Source organism: Salmo salar, chromosome 17 (assembly GCF_965601325.2).
Source record: "Salmo salar chromosome 17, fSalSal1, whole genome shotgun sequence".
In the NCBI taxonomy this organism is placed as follows: Eukaryota; Metazoa; Chordata; class Actinopteri; order Salmoniformes; family Salmonidae; genus Salmo; species Salmo salar.
This window is the reverse complement of record NC_138307.1, coordinates 5,369,566-5,396,552: the sequence shown is the minus strand read 5'-3', so window position 1 is coordinate 5,396,552 and position 26,987 is coordinate 5,369,566. Positions and strand designations below refer to the sequence as shown.

Genomic DNA, 26,987 nt, shown 5'->3' with positions numbered 1-26,987 from the left:
TTGAGGCGTCACTACAGATCCGGGTTCGATCCCGTGTCCAGGAGACCCATAAGGCGGTGAACAATTGGCCCAGCGTCGTCCTAGTTGGGGGAGGGTTTAGCCGCCCGGGATTTCCTTGTCTCATCGCGCTCCAGCGACTCCTTTGGTGGGCCGGGCACCTGCCCGCTGACTTCGGTCGCCAGGTGCACAGTGTTTCCTCCGACACATTGGTGTGGCTGGCTTCCGGGTTAAGTGTGCAGCGTGTCAAGAAGCAGTGCGGCTTGGCAGGGTCGTGTTTCGGAAGACGCATGGCTCTGGACCGTCGCCTCGCCCGAGTCCGTATGGGAGTTGCAGCGATGGGACAAGACTGTAACTACCAATTGGATATCACGAAATTGGGGAGAAAAATGAGTAAAACTATACAAACTCCATTGTTGGTTAAGGGCTTGTAAGTAAGCATTTCACGGTAAGGCCTACACCTGTTGTATTCGACGCATGTGACAAATACGATTTGATAGAACACAAACGTGTCTGCAACTGTTACTACACAAACTGAACACCAATCCATCAAATATAGTTCATGTACAGTGTAGGCCTACAGGATAAAGTGTCCAGTTGTGTGCTTTAACATCTCAATCGTAACATGGTCCACTTCTGTCCCCCCCTGACTGACATGGCATCCCCCTCTATGTTCAGTAGCTGTGAACATCTCTGTCACACACAGTCCTCCCGCAGTGTGTACTCTTGTGAATCTAGGTGTGAGATCGCTGTCACAGACAGACAGACAGACAGACAGACAGACAGACAGACAGACAGACAGACAGACAGACAGACAGACAGACAGACAGACAGACAGACAGACAGACAGACAGACAGACAGACAGACAGACAGACAGACAGACAGACAGACAGACAGAACTAGATAGATCTATTTTCCTGTCTGTTTCTTGGAACGACAAGATTATTCTGCACAGCAGGGCAGTGTTCATAAGGGCATGCAACTCAAAATGTTTAAAACATTTTGCAATGGTGAACAGAAGTCACACCCTGTTTCAGTCGTTGTTTTCCCGATTGATGCCTAGTGAACACATCCCAATCTTCCACAGCTGGGGAGAGAGACAGAGGAGCCTGTCGAGTGGTTAATCTACCATCACCCTTTGAGGACCCACCACCACCAAACCACCAATCATGTGTCTCCGTCCCTCCCTTCTCACACGGACAGTGTAGGACTGGACCCCACCCCTGCCCCTGGGAAACCCCTCCCCGTTTTTCAGCACATTTGATTAAATCATGTCCCTGGAAGCATCGGCGCTATCTAAGCTTCTCTCTCTTTCGCTCTCTCTCTCTCTCTTTCTTTCTCTGTGAGTGGTCCTTGTTATGGTTCTCATCAAAAAGAAAAGTTTTCTATTGACAGTCATCCAGTCACCAGGTTCTTGTTCGAATCACACACAGCATGTTACCTGCTAATGAGTAATAGGTAAAGCCACGCACTGTTGTCCAAACCCAAGATACTGTTTTTAAATGACAAATGAGATACAAATAATGTCATGCACATAAGGTACTCTTGTATAGTAATATGCCTACGTACCATGTCTAGGATAGAGTATGGGTCGGATTAAAGAAAGCTCCGGTCAATCAAAGTCTCTCTCTCATGTGCCTCTGTGTGTGTTTGTGTACATGTGTGACAGACGTTGGGGAAAGTCGCTTCTCTCTCTCTCTCTCTCTCTCTCTCTCTCTCTCTCAGAGCCTTTGAGTAAACCCCCACCCCTCTCCGCTCCCTGCGTTGCCATGGGTACGGCAAGAGACAGGTTCACGTGTCATCTTCCTTCAGATTCCTCCTGGCTCTGGTGTGAATTTATATTCATGCACAGCAGCAGCCCTGTACACAACACAGAGACACACACAAGACACACTCTCACACACAGGCGTTCTTACAAAAAAAATGTTCAATTATCTTCACAGAAATACACACATCTAACACACACACATTGTTTGTGGTCAGGAATAGCCATGGGCCCTTCCTAGTCTTACTATCGTAGTCCTGGTGCACAGACACAACGAGAGGGAGAGACTTAACCAGCCCCGACCTAATCACAGCTATATGATTAAGTAATGACTGTCTCCCCCTCCCTCTCTGTCTCTGTTGCCAACTCTAAATATAGGGAACACTACTTCCTGGGTTCATATTGCTCTCGCCTACAGATAATTACGTTTAATTAGCCTAATTTGATGTAATGATCTCTCTCCGTCTCTCTGTGCATTTCTTCGATGACACTCCGCCGTCCGTACAGTGTCGAGGGCTATCGCTCCCTCCCTTTATCTCTCGGTCTCATATTGTTTCTCCTGCTATTTCAGACCCATTTGCAGGGATAAGCATCTCGAGACAGACGGAGGTTTTTATTTGTGTGCTCATTTTCAATGGCTAAAGAGGAGAGGGGCTATGGAGACAGTGACATTGCTCTCTTGCTGTTGATGGCTCTCCTAGAATACTAACTAGGCTGTCGGGGCTTATAAGAAGTACATCACAGCGATAGGAATTAAGATGTAGAGAGAGAGAGAGAGAGAGAGGGATGGGTGGAGGTGAGAATGGAGAGGAAGCTGAAGCATACTAAAGTCATCCATACCCCCGGGTCTGATATAATAAACCAAACCTAGGCATTGACAGGCAGATATTTTTCATGACGGACATACCTTTACATAACATTTAACATGCACACACAATTGCTTTTTTTTATATTCTCTCTCGCACATGCACGCACGCACACACACACACCACACACACACACACACACACACACACACACACACACACACACACACACACACACACACACACACACACACACACACACACACACACACACACACACACACACAAACACACACTCAGAAAGAAACACACACACACCACCTCCCAACACACAACAATGATGCTGAACATTTTGGCCTGAGAGACAGACCGACAGACAGAGAGAGAGAGAGAGAGAGAGAGGGAGATAGAGAGAGAGGGAGAGAGCACCCGGCCTCACCCTTCTAAAATCTGAAGTCACATGTCTACTGTTGGCTGATGATCTGATGCCTCTGTCCCTAACCAAGAAGGGCCTACAGCAGCATCTAGATCTTCTGCACAGATTCTGTCAGACCTGGACCCTGACAGTAAATGTCAGTAAGACAAAAATAATGGTGTTCCAAAAAAGGTCCAGTTGCCAGGACCACGAATATAAATTCCATCTAGACACCGTTGCCCTCGAGCACACAAAAAACTTGAAATACTTAGGCCTAAACATCAGCGCCACAGGTCCTGCTCACCAACCAAGAATTCACAAAATGGGACAAACACCAAATTGAGACTGCATGCAGAATTCTGCAAAAATATCCTCATAACATAAAACACCAAATAATGCATGCAGAGCAGAATTAGGCCGATACCCGCTAATGATCAAAATCCAGAAAAGAGACGTTAAATTCTACAACTACGTAAAAGGAGGTGATTCCCAAACCTTCCATAACAAAGCTATCATCTACAGAGAAATTAATCTGGAGAAAAGCCCCCTAAGCAAGCTGGTCCTGGGGCTCTGTTCACAAACACAAATAGTCCCCACAGAGCCCCAGGACAGCAACACAATTAGACCCAACCAAATCATGAGAAAACAAATAGATAATTACTTGACACATTGGAAAGAATGAACAAAAAAACTGAGCAAACTAGAATGCTATTTGGCCCTAAACAGAGAGTACGCAATGGCAGAATACCTGACCACTGTGACTGACCCAAACTTAAGGAAAGCGTTGACTATGTACAGACTCAGTGAGCATAGCCTTGCTATTGAGAAAGGCCGCCATAGGCAGACCTGGCTCTCAAGAGAAGACAGGCTATGTGCACACTGCCCATACAATGAGGTGGAAACTGAGCTGCACTTCCTAACCTCCTGCCAAATGTATGACCATATTAGAGACACATATTTCCCTCAGATTACACAGACCCACAAAGAATTCAAAAACAAATCCAATTTTGATAAACTCCTAATATTCATTGGGTGAAATACCACAGTGTTCCATCACAGCAGCAAGATTTGTGACCTGTTGCCACAAGAAGAGGGCAACCAGTGAAGAACGAATACATTGTAAATGCAATCCATATTTATGTTGATTTATTTTCCCTTTTGTACTTTAATTATTTGCATATCCTTACAACACTGTACAGTAAATAGACATAATATGACATTTAAAATGTTCTTATTCTTTTGGAGCTTTTGTGAGTGTAATGTTTACTGTACATTTTTTATGGTTTATTTCACTTTTATTTATTATCTATTTCACTTGTTTTGGCAATGTAAACATGTGTTTTCCATGCCAATAAAGCCCCTTAAATTGAATTGAGAGAGAGAGTCCCATGCAGTCTCTCAGCCAGACACGTCACGCTCTCTCACCTCTCCTCCCCTCCCCGTGGGCCACTTCACCAGAGCTGACCTATATCCTGAGGGGGTGGCAGGCTGACTCAGGTCCTGGGTTGAGTCCCCTCTGCCTGCCTGCTGCCACCACACAGCGGCCACACAAACGGGCCCAGAGCCATGGAGCAGCAGTGGTACGTCTGCTCGCTGCATGGGGACGAGTAGGGGGATGAGGAGGAGTTTTTTTTTGTGTCTGTAACATGGACCCCGTCTGGGATGGGCCCTGGCCGTCACCATGGCGACCCTCCGACAGAGAGGGTCTCCGTCTGGGTGATGGACAGCAGACCCTGTCTCTGTCCGCGTCCGTGTCCACACAGCCATTTATCTCTATGACGATGAAAGCATTGATTGAGGCATGACGCATTGCAAATGCCTCATCATCATATAGCTAACACGCTAGCAGTAGATCTGTGACTGTGCAAGAGTTATTTCCTGTGTGTTTGGATGCAAGTTTTGACTCATTTTATATAGCTGTAAAGAAAGGACACAGAGTCTGGATATGAATTAGGTGTAGAAAAAAACAACAAAGCTAACGTAGCTAACAGCTAACCCGCTTACAAAGGGGCCAAGTGTCCCCTTTACTCAATGTTCCAGTAAACCAACAAGGTTTTAGCCCATGGAAAGCCTCAGGCCAGACTGGGGCTGCATTTGAAGAACAACATTGGAGCTTTGGCTTGTAGGGAACACAGCATGGTTAGCGTGATTAGCTCATGCATGCACTCCTGTGTCAGTCAGAGCGTACAGATCAATGCTAAACAAGTACTGTCTCCACTAACGTCATCGAATTATTGGGGGCACAAAGAGAACAGTGTTGAGGGGAGCTAGTGTCCATTCACACCAGGGTTGTGTTCATTAGGACACGCAACAGATTTTTTCAATGAACGCTGATCATCATCACCATCAATATCAATACATATAATCAAGAGCACTTACATTTGCACGGAACCTCACTTTACAGTGCAAGGAACCTTTTTGTTGTTGTTGAAAGGTTGTCTAAACAGACAGAAATAATTTACCCTGGCTGGTGTGGCTGCTTATTGTTTGAGCTAGGAAAAAAAAAAACAGATCTGGGGGAGGGAGGCAGAGGGAGAGGGGGGCAGAGGGAAACAGAAGGTGCAAGAGAGAAGCAGAGGGGAAGACAGAGGGAGAGAGGGTAGGAGAGGCACATACCCAGCAGCCCTCTGTGACGCCCTGTTTTGACAGTCCAATACTGCTGCAGCTCTGAGCGTCGTTTACCTACAGTGGAAACACTATTGATCGTACAGCCAACCTGTGCTGAAAAGGTTTAAAAAAAAATACATTTCGTCTTCCTTTATTTAGCTAGCTAGCTTGTGGCGTGTCTGTGTGTTTGTGTGTATGTGTCCTGCTGGGGAGGAATGAAACCTTGATAGAAATTATGAAAATATTACTGGCAAGGGCTATAGGGAGGGTTTTGGGTAGTCACACCAGGTAGAACACAATGTTGGCTTCTGGCGAAATGGGCTCTCTGGGTTTTCAATGGGATTTCAGTTGTGTGTCACATCATCTCGAATTTTCAGCGTTAGGTTTCGGCAGAATTTAAACCAATTATAGATTTTGGTGTAGTTTATTTAGCATAAACACAACTCTAAATTACTAATCCTCAGATCTAATATTCTCAACACACCTTGGCCCGCGTTCTGTTTCACTATAAATACAGAAGTTTTACCCCAGCTACTAGGCTACATGCCCTAAATACCTCATAAAAGCTTGATAAACACAGCATAACTGCCCCTGTCTTTCGAAAATAGAATAGCTCTTGTCCTTCCTTTGAAAATCCCTCAAGTGATTCACTGCTAAGCTACTAGCTCTGAAAACAAGAGCAGGCCACCCAGAGTCTGGATCTGAACTACTAACGCAATCTTCTCTTTGGCCCAATCAGAGCAAAGAAATCAGGTAAAATGGCCTAACTCTGGACCTAGATTAAGACTAGTCCTGGATTAAAAATTATCTCCATTGAAATAGCTTTTTAGTCGAGAACTAGTTTTACGTAATCTGTGTACGGGAAACTGGCCCTGTTCTTTAGGCTAGATTGAATTATCAGTATAGTTATTCTCCATGTGCTTTGGATGTTCTGAATCTGAACTTTCTCATTTCATAGTCCATTTCCTCCTCAAAGTACAACAAAGTGCTGGAGCACGGGGTTTATCCAAAGAGGGAATAGTTCAAGTTTATTTTCACATACTAACTAAGGAGCAGCTCCAAAGGCCAGGGTTCCACGAAGCCGTGGGCCAAGTAAAGCACAGGACGTTGAGTCGAGAGCCAAAATCCCTTGGACTTTGGAGTCACACCCACAATGCATTGCACGGAGGTGTGGTGAGAGCTGGCCTGTGCTGATCTATGGGACCAGTAGTATGTGGGTTTGATGGGTCAACATCTGACATATCAGTCTCTGCTTTTTGATGAGGGCTACCATGGGGATACAGTCCAACAAGCCCTTGGTGGAACCACGATTGAGTTACGGAAAGTCATGCCGGCGTCTGAATTCACCAGAAAGAAGAGAGGTGGAGGAAGGGAGGAGGGGCAGAGGCAGGGAGAGAGAGAGAGAGAGACACAGAAGAAAGATAGCAGACAGTGAGACAGAGTGAGAGAGGGGAAGGAGAAAGATAGAGGGGAGGGAGAAAGACAGAGTGAAAGAGGGGAGGGAGAAAGATAGAGACGCAGAGGAAAGACAGGAGAGAAAAAGGGAGGGAGGATGATAGCAGAGAGATAGAGGGATAGAGAGAGAAAAAAAGAAAAAAAAGAGAGAGATAGGAAGAGAAAGAGAGAGTAAGAAAGAGAAAGACAGCAGGAGAGAGAACGAGAGAGAGATATGCACAGCTGCGCCCGTTCCCCATGCTCTCGGAGGAGCCGTCACCAGCACAGCTGCGCAGATGCTAGTGTGATCTGCTACGCTGAGCAGAAGCATTACTGCTCTGCACCACAGCACGCATACACAAACAGACAGACACCCAGCACATGCATACAATATACACACAAACACCACATTTCAACACCACATTCCCACTGCAAATACAAGAGATGATCATGCACATGATGCTCATGCAAACGGGGTAACTCGCTGACACAAGACCAGCTTGTCATCCACCCAAGCAGGTTGATATTTATTGTCATTAATCTTGTCCTGAAGGCAAAACTGAGCGACTTCCACTAGATAGGCCAGCTGCAGAGTCAAACTTGGCTGTATCGTAAAGATTCATGAAAACAAAAATGAGCTTTTTGGTCTTAATTTAAGGTTAGGGTTAAGGTTAAAAATCCGATTTTTTTACTTTTTTGATTGTGGCTGTACCAGCTAGTCACCAGAACTGCCTCCAGGTCAAGATTCACGACAATAAATACCAACATGCTCCACGCAACCCCACAGCTATAGTCACGACACACAATACACCCCCTTACACAGTAAATCCATACTGGAGAGTTGTGTATGCCTGTATGGGGTGCATGAGTGTATAGGAGCCTTGAGATAGGAATAGGATGGAACATATCACAGTGCTTATCATTCACAGCAGCAGAGGAAAATGGCTGTGTGGGGGGGAAAAAAGGCAGGGCATTCAAGATCGGTATGATTTTGATTGCCCTGCCTTGGTAGTAGTACACTGAACAGTACAAGGAGATATCGTATTGGTATCTGAGGTTGAGAAAGTGCTGAGAGCAGGGTGAAGGGGCTACAATGTGTGAGAGAGGTTTAAAAAATGATGCAAACTTTTGTTCCTGCAAGTACAAAGTAACAGGTAGAATGTGTGGCTCTGGTTCCTCCTCACAGAGACTATGAGGTGACCTTTGTTGTGCCTGAGCAGCACAAAACACCTGTGATGTTGACACACACACTACCTGTGGCACTGAGAAATGCACCTGTTGCCATGGGAGACGATGTGTGGTTTAGGAGTGTATATAACTTGCTCTATGTCTGAATGAAAAGCCCTTGTCCTTGAGGAAGGCATGGGGATCCAGTGAATCGAAAGATTATTACATTATTATCCGTGACTAAGCTGTGTCATAGCAGATCTGTGAGAAGCGATGGACAATTGTCAGTGGTTTTAATGGGTTCGGCTACAGGGTTCTGATAGCGTTTAGCTCAGCAGGCTCACAGTTTTGAGGCACGTCAGAGACCTGGGTTTCGAACCCAGTCGTTCACACCTGCCAAAATAATCAATGAAGTGGACTCTGGACATGAGCAGCCGAATCGATCTGAATCAGCTCTAACATTGGTTGTCGTATCAGACTGGAAAGGATCACAGCACTTTGATTATCCTGATCCTCTGTCGCTATGCTCTTTTTACCGCTATGGTTGCGTTGCACCTACAGCAGCACATGCTGTCCAGGAATCTCCCCCTCTCCTCGCATCTCTCCCTCTCTCTACATGTCACTGTAAGTATGTTGTTTTTTCAGATTCAGAGTACCTTCCTGCCCCTTTTCCACATGTGCCTCTGTGTGTGTGTGTGTGTGTGTGTGTGTGTGTGTGTGTGTGTGTGTGTGTGTGTGTGTGTGTGTGTGTGTGTGTGTGTGTGTGTGTGTGTGTGTGTGTGTGTGTGTGTGTGTGTGTGTGTGTGTGTGTGTGTGTGTGTGTTTACATGTGTGACAGACAGTGAGAGATGTTGGGGAAAGTCGCTCATCGCCTCTCTCTCTCTCTCTCTCTCTCTCTCTCTCTCACTCACACTCACACTCACACTCACAGGATAAGAGTCATTAGCATACTTCCAGAAGCTTCCATGGACCAATAAACATCACCAGTCAAGCAAGACTGCTTTGAATTCATCACAGCCCCCTCCCTTCTCCCCCTCCTTCCCTCCCTCTCCTTCTCCAGTCCTTTTTGCTACTTGTATATTGTGAGCGCTGGGCTCCCTGATGACTCACCCTCCTCCCTGATGCCTGCTATCCCACACCGCCACTACTGCCACCACCATGGACCAGAGACCAGCAGCCAATGATCTGGTTTAACCTCTGCCCAACCAGGAGGCTAAGGCACCACAAAAGCACTAAACCAGGAACCTGACCTCCACACAGCAATTCTAGATTTTGATCCTTTGTCATTATTTTACATTTTTCTTTTCAGACCCTCTTTTTTCCTTATCTCCCACCTCTCTCTTTCAAAATCTCTCTCTCTCTCTCTCTCTCTCTCTCTCTCTCTCAGCCTCAGATTTCCCAAATGCGAAGCGTATCAAATTCTCCTGTGGCTCTGTGCATGTGAATTGAAGAGAGAGGAATGTAATAGAGCAGTATAAATCCTGGGGAAATGGGAACCAGATCCAACATGCAGACACAGTCAATTATGAAAATAGAGCAATAATGATCCCAAAGCAAAGGGGCAGGTATTATTTCCATGTGACTGTGGCAAACCAGAGGTGTTCTAAGAATGAAGTGGCACTGATATGGAAGAGACACCACCACCTTTTACTGTAGAAGGCTTTGTATAGGCATCCTCTAGTAGTGTGTGTGTGTGTGTGTGTGTGTGTGTGTGTGTGTGTGTGTGTGTGTGTGTGTGTGTGTGTGTGTGTGTGTGTGTGTGTGTGTGTGTGTGTGTGTGTGTGTGTGTGTGTGTGTGTGTGTGTGTGTTTGTGTTGTCTAATATGCTGGCGAAGCTGATTCCTCACCCATGCTGAGTCCATTAATTGGAACTAAAGTGCAGGTCTGTGCTGATATCATGGAGAGCTAACAGTAACAGCAAATAGATCAGCATTACAGGCCTACCGCCGGAGTAGCACCATCATTTGCTCCAGCTATATCAGCCATGGAAAAGTCATGAAACATTCCAGCCACTAAACAACAGCACCATTTCCAGAAGTGGCCAAATCTGTCTAAGAGAAAACGACCCTTTTACTGTCCTGGCTTGTTACGGCTCTCGCAGTTAGCTGCAGAGAATATACTGTCCTATTATAGTGCTACATGGGAAAGCCAAGGTCAATCCAAAGCCAGAGTTGTGATCTAATGTGCTGTACATACTCACAGAGGTGGTCATTGTCTCTCTCCTTGATCATCACCCATCTGGGTTGTGTTCATTAGGGCACGTAACAGGAAACCCAAGTGACTGTTTCTTATTGGACCAAGTCCAGGTAGTCCGTCTTTGTTTTAGTTTCTTCTGTTCGGTGCCCAATGAACACGGCCCTGATGTGTACGAAGCAGGAGACTATAGCAAGGTCTCTCCACAAATTAGATTTCCCTCGTCTGCTGGCATCTTGGCATCGAGCAGAGCCATGAGAGACCATTGACGATAACAAACTAACACAAGATCAACGCATCTCTAACAAGAACTGAGACTAGGATTGTCGCAGTGACTGTATTACCGCCACAACCGGCGGTCACAAATCACGAAGGCAGTCAAATTCCATGTGACCGTTGAAGGTAATTAGGCTTCTCCAAGCGAATCACTCTGACATCAATGCAAATGTATCGGAAATCTAATCAAACACTTCATGAGAGCCCAAGAGCTCATATTGCGCAACATTTCTATAGGCTATGCAATTGTGGGAGAAAACAGAGCTTTTATTAAAAAGACGATCCCATCAGCTTTCTATAGGCTAGGCCTACTATATTTATAGTCTACCACTTGTGAATTATATATTATCGCTTGTGAATGATGCCCAGCATAAGAAACAATGTATTTTTTAGTGACTTTTTCGAATCATGGTCAAACACCTCATGTAGCCAGCCCATAGGCCTACATGTTTTAATAAGGTTTGTATCACAACTAAAGTGACCAAAGATCTTCTTAAAATGAAGCACATTAATACGCTTTACAAGGAGTGTAGAGCCTAACTGGCATCAGCGGTGTAAAGTACTTTAGTAAAAATACTTTAAAGTAATAGTTAAGCAGTTTTTTGGTTATCTGTACTCTACTTTACTATTTATATTTTTGACAACTTTTACTTTTACTTCACTACATTCCTAAAGATAATTATGTACTTTTTACTCCGTACATTTTCCCTGACACCCAAAGGTATTCGTTATATTTTGAATGCTGAGCAGGACAGGAAAATGATCTAATTTACTCACTTATTAAGAGAGCATCCCTGGTCATCCCTACTGCCTCTGATATGGCAGACTCACTAAACACATGCTTCGTTTGTAAATTATGTCTAAGTGTTGGAGTGTGCCCCTGGCTATCTGTAAATGAAATAAAAACTAGAAAATGTGTCCGTCTGAATTTGCTTAATATAAGGAATTTGAAATTATTTATACTTGTACTTTTACTTTTGATACTTAAGTATATTTGATCATTTACATTTAAGTTTGACACTTAAGTATATTTAAAACCAGATACTTTTAGACTTTTACTCAAGTAGTATTTTACTGGGTGACTTTCACTTTTACTTGAGTCCTTTTCTATTAAGGTATCTTTACTTTTACACAAGTATGACAATTGGGTAGTTTTTCCACCACTGACTGGCATACATAAGCAACACGTGAGTTTCAAGTTTGGGGAAGATCATTTTCACCATAAAAATGCACCTTTATAATAAAAGCATTACATAGTGAAAAGGGGACTTTTTGGATTGATTTTGGTCAGTGTGGTTACAGAACAACACAGAGGAGCAGAGAGAGAAAAAATAATGTCTGGACCAGGGAGAGGAGTAGCTGGACCAGGGAGAGGAGTAGCTGGACCAGGCAGAGTAGTTGGACAAGGCAGAGGAGTAGCTGGACCAGGCAGAGGAGTAGTTGGACCAGGCATAGGAGTAGTTGGACCAGGGAGAGGAGTAGCTGGACCAGGCAGAGTAGTTGGACAAGGCAGAGGAGTAGCTGGACCAGGCAGAGGAGTAGTTGGACCAGGCATAGGAGTAGTTGGACCAGGGAGAGGAGTAGCTGGACCAGGCAGAGGAGTAGTTGGACCAGGCATAGGAGTAGTTGGACCAGGGAGAGGAGTAGCTGGACCAGGCATAGGAGTAGCTGGACCAGGCATAGGAGTAGTTGGACCAGGGAGAGGAGTAGCTGGACCAGGCAGAGGAGTAGTTGGACAGGCAGAGGAGTAGTTGGACCAGGACAAGGGAGAAGGAGAGGTAGGGGGAGGGGAGTAAGAATGAGTGGTGGTGTTCAAAGGAGAGTAAGAGGTGTTGTCACTGATGAAACAAGAGCCACTATCATAGACAATGGACTATTACTGAGAGAGGCTGGTGAAACAGTTCAGCCTAATCTCAGACGGTCAACCGTGGCTTCCATTATCCAGAATTTTCAACGAACCAACAGGTAAGTAGTGCATTTCACAAGGGCTTCTTCTATCATTACTGTTGCTATGTCCCACAGTAACTGTAGGCCACCAGTCCCAATGCAAAGATATATGTTGTATTTTTGTTCCTCTAAAGGACGCAATGTCTTCCTCCCTCTGGGGGAAGAGGAAAGCTCCTCAGTGAAGACCAAGAGCATGCCATTGCAGGATTGGTTATTGCTGACGATTCAATAAAACTGAGAGAAATTCAGACCAGAATTGTAGAGGACAACCTGGTATTTTACAATGTGGAAAAAGCATCAACCTGACTACCATTGCTCTGACTCTGACCAAACACGAGTTCGAATGAAACAGTAGGACACAGTTCCTTTTGAAAGGAACTCCGGCACCAATACGTCCAGGTATGGTGTCTAACCAATACTGTATGTCTTGTTCTATAGTGAGATAAACATGGGTTACAGTACATACAGTAGGACACTATGCTACTCTACATGTTAACATGGGTTACAGTACATACACTAGGACACTACGCTACTCTAAATGTTAACATGGGTTACAGTACATACAGTAGGACACTATGCTACTCTACATGTAAACATAGGTTACAGTACATACAGCAGGACACTATGCTACTCTACCTGTAAACATGGGTTACAGTACATACAGTAGGACACAATGCTACTCTACATGTAAACATGGGTTACAGTACATACAGTAGGACACTATCCTACTCTACATGTAAACATGGGTTACAGTACATACAGTAGGACACTATGCTACTCTACATGTAAACATGGGTTACAGTACATACAGTAGGACACTATCCTACTCTACATGTAAACATGGGTTACAATACATACAGTAGGACACTATGCTACTCTACATGTTAACATGGGTTACAGTAGCACACTATGCTACTCTACATGTTAACATGGGTTACAGTACATACAGTAGGACACTATGCTACTCTACATGTTAACATGGGTTACAGTACATACTATACGACACTATGCTACTCTACATGTAAACATGGGTTACAGTACATTTACATTTTAGTCATTTAGCAGATGGTCTTATCCAGAGCGACTTACATTAGTGAATGCATACATTTCATTTTTTTTTTTTTTTGTACTGGCCCCCCGTGGGAATCAAACCCCACAACCCTGGCGTTGCACACATCATGCTGGCGTTGCAAACACCACGCTCTACCAACTGAGCCACAGGGAATTACAGTAGGACACTATGCTACTCTACATGTTAACATGGGTTACAGTACATACAGTAGAACACTATGCTGCTCTACATGTAAAAATGGGTTACAGTACATACAGTAGAACACTATGCTACTCTACATGTTAACATGGGTTACAGTACATACAGTAGGACACTATTCTACTCTACATGTTAACATGGGTTACTGTAGGACACTATGCTACTCTACATGTTAACATGGGTTACAGTACATACAGTAGGACACTATGCTACTCTACATGTAAACATGGGTTACAGTACATACAGTAGGAGACTATGCTACTCTACATGTTAACATGGGTTACAGTACATACAGCAGGACACTATGCTACTCTACATGTTAACATGGGTTACAGTACATACACTAGGACACTATGCTACTCTACATGTTAACATGGGTTACAGTACATACTATACGACACTATGCTACTCTACATGTTAACATGGGTTACAGTAGGACACTATGCTACTCTACATGTTAACATGGGTTACAGTACATACACTAGGACACTATGCTACTCTACATGTTAACATGGGTTACAGTACATACTATACGACACTATGCTACTCTACATGTTAACATGGGTTACAGTAGGACACTATGCTACTCTACATGTTAACATGGGTTACAGTACATACAGTAGGACTCTATGCTACATGTAAACATGGGTTACAGTACATACAGTAGGACACTATGCTACTCTACATGTAAACATGGGTTACAGTACATACAGTAGAACACTATGCTACTCTACATGTAAACATTGGTTACAGTACATACAGTGGGACACTATGCTACTCTACATGTTGACATGGGTTACAGTACATACAGCAGGACACTATGCTACTCTACATGTAAACATGGGTTACAGTACATACACTAGGACACTACGCTACTCTACATGTTAACATGGGTTACAGTACATACTATACGACACTATGCTACTCTACATGTTAACATGGGTTACAGTAGGACACTATGCTACTCTACATGTTAACATGGGTTACAGTACATACAGTAGGACACTATGCTGCTCTACATGTAAACATGGGTTACAGTACATACAGCAGGACACTATGCTACTCTACATGTTAACATGGGTTACAGTACATACACTAGGACACTATGCTACTCTACATGTAAACATGGGTTACAGTACATACACTAGGACACTACGCTACATGTTAACATGGGTTACAGTACATACTATACGACACTATGCTACTCTACATGTAAACATGGGTTACAGTAGGACACTATGCTACTCTACATGTTAACATGGGTTACAGTACATACAGCAGGACACTATCCTACTCTACATGTTAACATGGGTTACAGTACATACAGCAGGACACTATGCTACTCTACATGTTAACATGGGTTACAGTACATACAGTAGGACACTATGCTACTCTACATGTTAACATGGGTTACAGTACATACAGTAGGACACTATGCTACTCTACATGTTAACATGGGTTACAGTAGGACACTATGCTACTCTACATGTAAACATGGGTTACAGTACATACACTAGGACACTACGCTACTCTACATGTTAACATGGATTACAGTACATACTATACGACACTATGCTACTCTACATGTTAACATGGGTTACAGTACATACAGTAGGACACTATGCTACTCTACATGTTAACATGGGTTACAGTACATACAGCAGGACACTATGCTACTCTACATGTTAACATGGGTTACAGTACATACACTAGGACACTACGCTACTCTACATGTTAACATGGGTTACAGTACATACAGTAGGACACTATGCTACTCTACATGTAAACATGGGTTACAGTACATACAGTAGGACACTATGCTACTCTACATGTTAACATGGGTTACAGTACATACAGCAGGACACTATGCTACTCTACATGTAAACATGGGTTACAGTACATACAGTAGGACACTATGCTACTCTACATGTAAACATGGGTTACAGTACATACAGTAGGACACTATGCTACTCTACATGTTAACATGGGTTACAGTACATACAGCAGGACACTATGCTACTCTACATGTTAACATGGGTTACAGTATATACAGTAGGACACTATGCTACTCTACATGTAAACATGGGTTACAGTACATACAGCAGGACACTATGCTACTCTACATGTTAACATGGGTTACAGTACATACACTTGGACACTACGCTACTCTACATGTTAACATGGGTTACAGTACATACAGTAGGACACTATGCTACTCTACATGTAAACATGGGTTACAGTACATACAGTAGGACACTATGCTACTCTACATGTTAACATGGGTTACAGTACATACAGTTGGACACTATGCTACTCTACATGTTAACATGGGTTACAGTACATACAGTTGGACACTATGCTACTCTACATGTAAACATGGGTTACAGTACATACAGTAGGACACTATGCTACTCTACATGTAAACATGGGTTACAGTACATACAGTTGGACACTATGCTACTCTACATGTAAACATGGGTTACAGTACATACAGTAGGACACTATGCTACTCTACATGTAAACATGGGTTACAGTACATACAGTTGGACACTATGCTACTCTACATGTTAACATGGGTTACAGTACAGACAGTAGGACATACTGAAAAGCATTTACACATACTGTGTTTGATTTCTTTCAGAGAGTCATGGAGTTGGAGGCTAATCAGACCCCACACAAAATCATTTATATAGTCGAGGCCACCGTTGATGTGCCGGGTCAGAGAGGAGCAAATATCACAATGTGTGCTGCCTTCTCGAGTGCTGGTTTGGCCCTGCAGAAATGTCAGATTGGTCCCTACAACACTGAGCTCCTTTTTTTGTTTGTAGATGACCTCCACCAACAACTGGTGCCAGAAGCAGAAAGGGAACAGGTGGGAGGAAGCATGAGGACATTTGTGATTGCATAGGACAATGTAGCATTCCACCATTCATATGCAATCACAAACTGGTTTGCAGCCCGTCCAAGAATGGTTTCCCTTTTCCTCCCACCCACTCGCCTTTCCTCAACCCCATTGAAGAATTTTTTTCTGCCTGGAGTTGGTAAGTGTATGATCATCGGCCACATGACCAAATGTCCCTCCTGGACGCAATGGATGCCGGCTGCAGAGACATCTCAGCTGAAGACTGCCAGGGGTGGCAGCAATTTCATGTTGCTAATAAAGCTTTTACTGCAGCAATTCTGTCACTTACTATTTTTTTCTACTGTACATTCTATAAAGTAAAGATGACTCAGTCACTTTTAGATAGTATGTTGCCAAAAATGCACACATTCGACACTCAACCAAAAAGTGGTTTACAGTAAAAGTAAACTGAATTATTAAAACTATGGTTTTCATATTGTCTATTGTCTGCAGGTAGAACTGAAACATGAAAAGTAATGCAGTTTTTGTAAGGCCATCAACTGTTAGTATGTTGAAAGTCGTTGTGCTATGATTGACTGTATGTTCCTCTTGGATAGAAAACATGTCCTAGTGTTTTGACTGAATGATTAGATATTGAGTCGGGTTTGCTGTGTTTTGATAGAGTTAGTGTATGTAGAGAGTTCTTTTGCATTTTGAATGTAGAGTTGGTATTTAATGAACAAAATGTGGTTTTGAGCAGAAAATTAACTATTTGGCTAATTGTGTGATGTAGGTGTGTTACTGTGTTAAGAGTTTAGAAAAGTATCTTAAGTATAGGTAAATGCTTGTTAGCAATTGTAAAAAAAGAAAAAAACTGTAATAACTCCAAATTTGTCACGGTACGGTTGTCGTAGGAATGAGCGGACCAAAGTGCAGTGTGTGTGTCATTCAACATTTTATTTATACTGTGAAACTATGCAATACATAAATAAACTTGAATGTCCAAAAAACAACAAACCGTGACGCAGAGGTGAAACAGACACTACTCAAAACTAATCTCCCACAAACCCAGGTGGAAAAAAATACCCTACTTAAGTATGATCTCCAATTAGAGACAACGAGGACCAGCTGCCTCTAATTGGAGATCATCCCAAACAAAACCAACATAGAAATACAAAACTAGAACATGAACATAGAAATGCAAAACATAGAAAAACACCCCCAGTCAAGCCCTGACCTACTCTACCATAGAAAATAACATCTTACTATGGTCAGGACGTGACAAAATTAAGCATATAGTAATACCTATTTCTTTTGTTAATAACCGCTCAACACAGAATAGCTGCATGTGCACACTCCCTCAAATCGTTTGGAGAAAATATTACTTATATTTTATTCAGCATTGTTCAGTTGTATTTTTCAAACTATAAAATAATCTAAGCAAATCTTGTCTGCTAAATTAACAAGTGCAGCCCACAACCATATGGCATAGCCAGATCAGGGCCTAACATAAGGACAACTCAGAGTATGCTATTCTGTTCTTCTGAAATAGTCTACACCTTCATATCATGCTTCTTTAGACCTGTCTAAAATAAATAATGGATTTATTGTGATGGTGTAGGCTATATTACATGGATTTATTAGACTTTTGAAAATGTAGATGTTCAAAAGGTCTGCATCAGTGGCTTGTAGGCTATATGTGGAAGCCAGGAGATGCTGAATGTGTTTATGTTAATTAACGGTCAATTACCGTGAGACCGACAGTTATTTGCTTGACAGTCACTGGCTGACGAAATTTCGTGACCGCCACAGCCCTAGCTGAGACAGCAGCACTGCTAATGTTATGCGCTAATGCTATCGCTAATGTGTGTTCCTCTGCATTATCTCTCATCTGCTCCGAGTACTTTTGTATAGCCCACCCAGGTGTGAAGGGCCTCTTGAACATGAACATGCTTTGTGTGCTGTAACGTGCTTGTTAGAGATGAAGTGAAGCTGGGGAGTTCAATCAAGTGTTGTGTGCTATTATTTAGCTAGCATCGGTGATATCACGCTGAAGAGCTCTGAAAATAGGCTCAACTTAACGTCGGTTTGACACTTGAGGAAGGTAGCAACTCTATAGAGTAGACACAGTCCTCAACACAGACCTAGGTAACCTATAAAGAAAAACCCACTGGAGATTCACTCTGAATGTTTACACTGTATCGGAGGTGGTAAATGCTTTCAAACGACACACCACGCAAGCTGATTCTTTCGTGGATATCGCCATTTGAGATAGACACAAAACCTCGCCTGTCCTTAAAATACAGCATAAACATTCTTAGTCCACGCACAGTGTGGTTTTCCCTTCATTTACAATTGGTTGAATTCTGGCTCAAGCCTCCTTATACATTTCTCAGTAGCAGTACTTGAGGGAAGTTTTTCCCCAGTGACAGAGGCTTAGGTAGATGTCAGGGACTTCTGGTCTATGTAGAGAGAACTTGGGCTGTCTGGACAGCCCCTGTTCTCTGTGGAGCCATGCAGCTGAATGAGTTCAGCAGCCGTCTCAGACAGACTGGCTGGAACACATGGGGAAGTCATCAAGCAGAGAGAGACTGGGGAATAATCTGACCATCGGAGTGAACTAAGAAAAAATGATCCAAACACTCATCTACCACCTATACTTCTAACCCTGCGTTCATCAACCTGTCTCTCTCTCTCTCCTACCCCTCAGTCCGGTCCTGACAGAGTAGGGAGCTGAGGCCAAATGTCTGATTGCTGTCTGCCCAGCCAGCAGAGCTCCTCTCTCTCTCTCCTGAACCACGGCCATTGATCCTTCTATCAATTATTGGATCCTCTGCTCGTTTTTCCTTGAAATTGCTTAGCTATAGCACCGGTAAATTTGTCACCACTTTGGGCAGAAATCCATGTTGATTACAGGGCCTGTTGATGGGGGATGGGTCCCTGAGGCCAGGCTGTGCTGCAGGGCTTACAAAGACTCTTTCTTACTACCCTCTTCTCCAATAGCCAGCGCGAGCTTAATACATGAACCCGAATCAGGACACAAAAAGGTGCGGTGACAATGCCAAAGAGGGTGTGTAGTATGCTCAAATATAACTGTGATGTGATTCACTCTGGCTTCCAGATTGAAGCGACAATCTTAGTAGTTGCATGATTCATGGGACTCATCTCTCTGCCATAGACCCCTCTAAAAATTCAACTGTCTTTGGAATGCCGTCACCCGCCCCCCCCCCCCCCCCCCCCCCCCCCCCCCCCCCGAATACACAGCCTGATGGACACCTCCAAATGAACCTCCTAGAATCACCACGTCTACAAGTCAAGTCCCCAGTCTACGTTCTCATTCTAAAGTTATTTCTGCTGACCAAAAATTTGCTGCGGTACCCCGGGACATAATGAAACTATTACGAGTGTTCATTCTCACATCCTGGCATTAACTAAACTGTCATCTAACAAAATGCTTTTTTATGTTTGCAGTGGATTATTAACTGTTGCTGTAATGTAGGCATAATTTATGCATTAGATATTTGACAACTGTGAAGAATAAACCCATTTATTCTGTTGCACGCTCCCCAGTGAACTATCCCTTTCAATGATAGAATTTCATTTTAAACCCTAGAACTCATTCAATCATCATGCCTTTTCTTCTTTTACCTAATTACTCAGTATGATGTTTTACTGATTCTACAGCAGTATAATTTTGTTTAACGCTATTTCCTGTTGTATAGAGAAACAGACTTAAGTTGCATTCTCGAGGTCATATGCAAATTCATAAGTTGCCATGTCTGCCTTTTTTTGCGTAACAAAAATGCTCACAACGTATTCGCTTTTCCTACTCTGAAAAATGTCCAGAGAAATACGCTTAGAAAAGGTTTTTGTTTTGAACACACAAAATGTGTCTGTGTCACAGCGATACAAATATACTCTATCAACAAATCCAAGTACCCTTTGATGCATTATTAGGTAACGCTTACACAAATGAAACACTCATGATTGCCCATGCTCATTCATTCAGAACTCATTTACTTATGTTTAGGTGAGTTAGATGTAGTATAAACGGCAGTTAACGCAGGAAGATCATTTTTTCTCATTTCTTGATGTATTAAAATCCTTTTAATGCATTGCTTGAATCAACTGGAAGTAAACTCTGCCTCTTATACTGTAGCACTGACTCCACAGTGTGAATTTAAATCCCTAAACGACTACATCTTTGAAGCTGATGTCTGAGGCCCCAGACAGGACTATTGTAGAAAAGAGTGAATTTCTCCTCTCCTCCCACCCTCTCAAGTTTTATCTTTTAATGTCACGTGCACAAGTACAGTGAAATGCCTTTCTTGCTAGCTCTAAACCCACTAATGTAGAATTCAATATACTAAAAATAACATAAGGTAGAACAAAAACTAAAAAATATGAAATAAGAAGAACACGAGAAGTAAGTAAGCTATATACAGGGTCAGTCCCATTACTATATTTCCAATGTACAGGGACACTGGAGTGATAGAGGTAGATATATATATAGGGGTAAGGTGACTAGGCATCAGGATATATGATAAACAGAGTAGCAGCAGGGTACATGATGATTGTATGTGAGTGTGTGTGCGTGTGTGTAGAGTCAGTATAAACGTGTGTGCACGTTGTGCTTGTGAGCAAATCAAGTGTGTGTGTGTGTGTGTGTGTGTGTGTGTGTGTGTGTGTGTGTGTGTGTGTGTGTGTGTGTGTGTGTGTGTGTGTGTGTGTGTGTGTGTGTGTGTGTGTGTGTGTGTGTATAGAGACAGTACTAAAATCAAATAAAGGAGTCAACTCAGACAGTATGTGGAGCCATTTTGTTAGCTATTTTGCAGTCTTATGGTTTGGGGATAGAAGCTGTTCAGGTGCCTGTTGGTGTCAACGTTGTTGCACCGCTAGCGTTTTCCGTGCGGAAACAGAGAAAACAGTCTATCGCTTGGGTAGCTGGAGTCTTTAACGATTTTCCAGGCCTACCTTTCACACCACCTGATATAGAGGTCCTGGATGGCAGGGAGCTCGGTCTCAGTGATTTACTGGACTGTCCGCACCATCCTCTGTAGCGGCATGCGATCGAGGGTGGTGCTGAGACCCCCATACATATCCCCAGGGGTCTCTTCACAGTCCCCAATTCTAAAACAAATGAACGACAACGCACAGTTTTATACAGAGCCATGATCGCATGGATTTCCCTTCCATCTCCAATTACTCAAGCAAACAGCAAAATGACCTTTAAAAAACAGATTAAAAAACAACTCATGGAATGGCGGGACTGTGAGGAGACACAAACACACAGACATACAGACATACTCTAACACACATTATTTTTGTTGTTGTATTGTTTGTATATTGTTGTATTTTAAATTTGGGTGAATTTCCTTGTCTGTCAGCGTATCAGTTTTGTTACTTGTCATGTTTTGTGTTTTTTGTGGACTCCAGGAAGAGTAGATGCTGCTTCTGCAAAAGCTAATGGGGATCCAAATAAAGAAAGAAACACACTTCATTCTATCATGTCCACTTGACAGAGAGGACTTCCTTTAACTCAGGACCAACGTGAAGAAAAACAATCATATCAAAGACTGACAGCAGTATCTCTCAGATTAGATATACTGCTGAATTGGGAGAGCATGGAAATGGCCAAATAATTCAAAAACAAATGCCTATATAATCACATTGGTGAACTAATGTTATGGTGAACTAAAGTCACGGTGAACCATTCTTTGAAACAAATTACAATTGAATAGTCAAGGAATCAAGCAACAAACAATATTTCCTCCACAAAGACATTGTGTATAAAATTCTAATGCTTTTCTTTTGTATACGTTTTAATACCAGCTGAATCCCAAACATGGTGCACAGTTCACTCATTGAATCGTGTGTTGAGTGTTAACCAAGTGAATATGACAGACAATCTCAGAACGATTAACCCCCCCAAACTGCCATTCACTGCCAGTGCCTAACAAAGTCTCTGTATATAAGATGGAGAGTTCTAATTCTCAAGATACAATGCAGCTGTGGACAAGCATCATAACATAGAAAGGGAAGAGAGACAGAAAGAACCAAAAATCACAGCAGGCTTTTTTTCTAATCTAACCGCTGGTTGTGTGAAATCTGCCCGCTACCCACATGCTCACTTGGTTCGACAGACATAGCCCCCCACCCCCAAAAGCCCTCAGGGGCAGATAGGTCCACCCTGCCCCCCACACACTCCCCCAACATCGTGTTCAGCCACAACCACAAGTGACAAAGCTGACACGGAGAGGGCGGTCTCATTGTCTCACCTCTGTCTCACACATGGAAATGGGGAGATCTCCCGTTACTCTCTCCGTCTCACACACAGAGGGTCAGACTATCATAGGGGGGTTATCCCATTTACAGACTAATAAATCCCACATTCCAAACCACACTGACAATCTCACACACACACTGCCATTTAAGCATGCTTTACCACACAGCTCAATGCATTGCATTTATCCTCATATAACAATCTCCACATTAACAGTGGTGTTAAAAAAAAAAATCCTGATTTGTGCTTTGATGGGGGGGTACACCAACACCATGCAATTCACCCAGTAGCTTCCCAACTCCAGCCTCCACCCCCACTAACCCCTAAATACAACTAACCCCTGGAAATAGAAAACAACCAAAGCTGAAGGAACACACACAGAGACTACTCACCCAATCAGCCTGTGCTGCTGCAGCTCTCTTCTCCTCACTCGCTCTCTCCTTCCCTCGCTTCCCCACTAGCGCTGACACAAAACATCTAGAGGAGCGCTTTGGTTTCATTTGTTTGGTGTTTTTTCTTCTCTTTGGGCTTCTTACTCCCCACTCTTTTGTCCTGGGCGGTGAAAAAGTACACACAAAGACTTCTTCCTCCTCACAACCCCTGGTCCCCTCTAGCATCTAGACACTAGGACAACATCAAAGCAACTTGGGGGGAACACTTCAGGGGCCTATTGTCTCTGCGTGGATCTGTTTTTCTTGCAGCTCCCCCCTTATGAGTCGCCGCCACTTGGTACAGTCCGAGCATTCACGCCAAGTAGCTTTCACACATGGTGGAGGGGAAGCTTGTCTCAAGCAATTGCTGACAAGCTGCAAACAAGACAGCCCCCACACACACACACGCACGCACACACACTCACAGACATCTACCCTTACAAACACCCCTTTCTCCCTCCGTCTCTGTCCTCTCTGCCACTCGCTCTTTATCCCCCACTATTCAGGTCGCCCCTCCTCTCCCTCTCTCTCGTTCGGCGTGTAAGCCTCCCAGTCTCTGACCTGCTCACACACACACACACACCAGAGGATTGCACAGGCACCATACTGCTCCCCACTTTCACAGGTGAAAAATCACATTGAGAGGGGAGGGTAGGATAAAACATTGTCAATTCAGACTGAGGGAGAATCGGAGAGGCACCTACATAGAAAGAGGGCAAGGGAGAGTGAGGGAAAGAGAGAAAGGTGGGGTGTTGGATAGGATCTGTCCTCATGCCTGGCCTGGGGGGGGTGTATTAGTGGAGACTAGAGCAGGGGGAAGGTGTTGGCTTTGGAACAATGAACCATGTGCACCAAACTTAGGTAAAAGTAAAAGTCAGCTTCAACCCACAGAAACTGACCCATAAAGTGAGTGTGTGGGTCTGTGGGATTATGGTGTTTGCGATTGACAGACACAGATGGCAGCCAGACAGATTAACAAATAAATCCTGAGAAACTTTGTGTTTATCACTAAAACCCCATTATTTTGCGGTTATATGTTTTATGATTGTGACAACTGCACAGCGGTATCTTTATCATACAGGTACGTAGTCGGTTTACCCTCAGCTTTCAAATCACCTCACTGGCCTTGACCATTTTGCGTCACATGCAGCTTCATGCTGCTACCAACTTGTTTCAAGCAGACCATCATAGTCTCCGTGCCAAAGAACGCCAACGTAACCTGTCTAAATGACTATTGCCCCGTAGCACTCACATCTATAGCCATGAAATACTTTGAAAAGGCTGGTTATGGCTCACATCAACACCATCATCCCAGACACCCTGGACCGCCCCAACAGATCCACAGATGATGCCATCTCTATCGCACTCCACACTGCCCTGACCCACATGGACAAAAGGAACACCTACGTCAGAATGCTGTTCATTGACTACAGCTCAGCATTCAACACCTCCAAGCTCATCACCAAGCTCAGAACCCTGGATCCTGGACTTCCTGGCGGGCCACCCCTAGGCGGTGAGGGTAGGCAACAACAAATTGATCGCGCTGACACACGAGGTTAGGACTGGCTTGACTGGCTGCATCACCGCTTCGTACGGCAAGTGCAAGGCACCCGACCGCAAGGCGATACGGAGGTTGGTAAGTACAGCCGAGTACAAAACTGGGGCCGAGCTCCCTGACATCCAGGACCTCTATACCAGGCAGTGTCAAAGGAAGGCCCAAAAAATTGTCAAAGACTCCAGCCACCCAAATCATAGAATGTTCTCTCTGCTACTGCACAGCAAGCAGTACTGATGCAGCAAATCTGGAACCAACAGGACCCTGAACAGCTTTACCCCCCAGCCATGACCGCTAAACAAGACTGTTAAATAGCTGATCAAATGGCTACCTGGACGGATCATTTTTTGCACTAGCTCTCTTGCACTAACTCTATGCACACACACAGAACTCTTCCCGCACACTCACACATACTTACACTGACACCCCAACACCCACATACACAGACAGACACACACACACACACACACACACACACACACACACACACGCTACATACAGTAACATGTGCACATGTGCGTACTGACGCCACACATAAACATTCACACACTTTCACACTCACCACATACGCTGCTGCTACTGTCTATTATCACTTTTTTTGCCTAGTCACTTTACCCCTACCTATATGTACATAGCTACCACAATCACCTCGTACCCCTGCACATCCACTCAGTACTATTTATAGTTATTCACTGTGTATTCATTTCTCATGTCACTATTTTATCACTCCTTTCTGAAGGAGGGTTTAGACTAAAACCTCAACATCAGAAGAGGAAAGGGAAACTGTATGCTGTCACTAACAGGCCTACATCTATGAACAAATAACAGTAAATGGTATTGACAATGTCTGAGTGATGTATTTGGTGCTAGATATCTCCAATACAGAATCTGAATGAGTAGCTGGGTAAGCAAAGGGTTAAATATACCAGCAACTGACCCAAAATGGGGAGGGAGGTGGGGGCGGGGCAAGGGGACAGGATCCCATTGAGAATTGGTGGTATTGCAATGCCTGAGATTGGGTTGAACCAATGTGAGCTGTATTGCGGGGGTGCTCCTCCCTCAAGCCTCTCTGCTGCTTCTTCCTCTCCTCATTCCCTGTAACCGAGAACTGCACAAAAACCTACAATTATAATGTGTATGTTGAGGTATCGTTTTAACAAACCACCAACTCTGTTTTTATAACACCTGTGTGAATGCTGGGGAAATATTGTGTCCCTCTATGAAGGAGAGGGGAGGGGTAGGGTCAATAAAGAAAAGGGTAGAAGATCACTGTCACATTGAACGTTTGTTATTTTCAATAGACATGTACTGTATGTGACTCAGTGTTTTGTGTATCATAAAAATATGTAATGTTGTGCTACTGTTACTAGAACATTACTCAGTGACCTGCTAATTGAACGTGCGTGAGAGAATCTCATATGTATTCAATGCACATTACTTTGAGGTGGGAGGAGTTTTTCACCAAGGATTACACATTAATGGTCTGTACAGAGTAGTAGGACTACCCTTTGGTTTCATTACTACTCCTGTGTTAATCGTACCTGCTACTAGTAGGACTGGGATTTGTCTCACTATATGTTTTTTCCCTTTGGTGAGGGCTGGAAACTGATGTAACATGAGATAGCTCAAACATATCCCTTACTCACAGTCAATGGCATCAAGCATATGGAGACTAAATTCAATATATTTGAATTCATTATGTATAAAAAATAAAACAAATTGTTATTATATTTTTGTCCTACAATTGATCAAAATTATATGGCATATAGTCTGAGATACAACTGGTATAACCCAGTAGAGTAGAAAGAAATGTGTTGGTGTGTGGGCCTGCATATGTTTTGAGGGAGGAGGGGTACAGCTAACTTCCTGCAAGTCTACACATTTTGCCATGGGGCAAAGAAAATCATGTGCAGTTTTATAGGTAATCTCCTGCTATTCTACACATTTTGCCATGAGACTGAGAGAAAATGTTGCCGTTTTAAAGCGAATTTCCCGCAA

The 26,987-nt window shown here is 43.6% G+C and overlaps 1 protein-coding gene across 1 annotated transcript in view; it reads right to left on the bottom strand.

Moving 5' to 3' along the window:
- The window catches only part of LOC106575079 (B-cell CLL/lymphoma 9 protein), a 109,729-nt gene extending 85,856 nt beyond the window's left edge, over window positions 1–23,873 (bottom strand). Inside the window, exon 1 of the mRNA XM_014151238.3 lies at window positions 23,396–23,873. The gene's annotated coding sequence lies outside the window, so the exon portion shown is untranslated. The remainder of the gene's footprint in view (window positions 1–23,395) is intronic.
- Between the last annotated feature and the right edge of the window lie 3,114 nt (window positions 23,874–26,987).